Source organism: Enhydra lutris, unplaced genomic scaffold (assembly GCF_002288905.1).
Source record: "Enhydra lutris kenyoni isolate GAN:26980312 unplaced genomic scaffold, ASM228890v2 scaffoldscaffold205, whole genome shotgun sequence".
In the NCBI taxonomy this organism is placed as follows: domain Eukaryota; kingdom Metazoa; phylum Chordata; class Mammalia; order Carnivora; family Mustelidae; genus Enhydra; species Enhydra lutris.
Genome location: NW_019154289.1, coordinates 21,485 through 23,274, shown reverse-complemented (window position 1 = coordinate 23,274; position 1,790 = coordinate 21,485).

Genomic DNA, 1,790 nt, shown 5'->3' with positions numbered 1-1,790 from the left:
TGAGTTTATACACCAAAACTACAGTTATCTCCTTTAAAAATTTCCCCTGGAAAGTATACACTGTCATTTCTCAAAAACTTATTTGATTGAAAGATAAGTTATGATGATAAAGTAATGGGAATGGTATCACAGAGAAGCACTAGGATATAAAATGCCCAGAACATAGATAAGTGATTTTTCTAAAGGGGTGACTATTCTTAAGGATCTTTCCATGATCTATTCTCTTTTCAACATTTTCTTTATCTATCTATCATCTATCTATCTATCATCTATCTATCTCTATCTATATTCTTATATCTATCTATCTATCTATCTATCTTAATTTTTATTTTAAGTAGACTCCATGCCCAACATGGGGCTTGAACTCATGACCCTGAGATCAAGAGTCACATGCTCTGCAGACTTAGCCAGCCAGGTGCCCCTCAACATTTTCTACATAAGACTAGAACAAGGTTCAGAAATGCTGATCCAAAGGAACTTTCAATTGTTAAAGTCCCATTCAGGAAAGTAGGTCAAGCTTGGGTCCAACAGTGTGGACATTTTTGCAATGAGAAACAACCAACCACAAAAGGAACTGACTTTGAATACCGAGTGAATAGACTCATTCTAGAAGATACTCTTTTTCTTGCTTAAAACTGTTGTCGGGAGGCAATGGTGGGAGTAAGGCGTAGTCTCATACCTTCCTATACAGCAGAAACAAGCATTTTCAGAGGATATTTGTGGACATACAAGAATATCCAAAAGGAGTTTATATGGCAAGAGAAATAAGGCTAGGGGCACCTGGAGGGCTCAGTCAGTTAAGTCACTGTCTTAGCTCAGGTCATGATCTCAGGGTCCTGAGATCAAGCCCTATATCAGGCTCCCTGCTCAGTGGGAAGTTTGCTTCTCTCTCTCCCTCTGCTGCTCCCCCTGCTTATGTTCTCTCACTCTCATGCTCTCTCTCTCTCAAATAAATAAATAAAATCTTAAGAAAAAAAAAGAGAGAAGTAAGGTTAATGAACTTTGTGTGTCTGAGAGGGGTCTGCAATCAACCATAAGCATTGGTACATGTAAATGGTCACCCCATATGAAACAGGTCAAGATTCTAATTAAGTGAGATTGAGAATAACACTGAATCAAGACACAAAGGAGTTCCTGAAAGTCATTCTAAAAGCTTCTGACCAGGCTCTTCAGTGTGCCCTATGATAATGCTTTGGTAATAGCGTCATTGCCATCAAACCCACTCATATAGGACTTGTATATTTTGGTATGTTTATTCCATAATGTGAGTTCATTTGTGTTCAACCAATTCTTTTTTGCCCCAAGTTTAAAAAGAAAAAAAAAAAAAACCCAAAAGGTTTTATTAAGGGGGATTCTGAAACTGAAAGGACATTTTGTTTCTGATCCAAATGGACACTGTATACTCTTAACACCCTGATTTGCTCACAGATAGATAGAATATCAGTTCCATTATAGAGTAAGCAGGGCCATTTGGTAAACATCCTTACATTAACCAAGGATTGTACGTTGTTAGTGCTTAAACTTATTTCCCTCAAAATAGACATACAGAGGGTTTTTTAGTACTATACTGACATATACCTCTATGTCAACATTATCATCATTCATAAATGGGTCACAGTGGGGGAACTCAGACTTTCTAAGGTTCCCACTGAGGCTGGTTATTCTGTGTGTGGGTCTCTTGTGACATAGTTTTTGCTCTTCCCCATCCTGCTCCATGCCCCAAGAAGCTAACCTGGAAGTCTGCACTCTCCAGACTCATCTGCCCTCTGTCATTTAGTTGGGTTTGACAA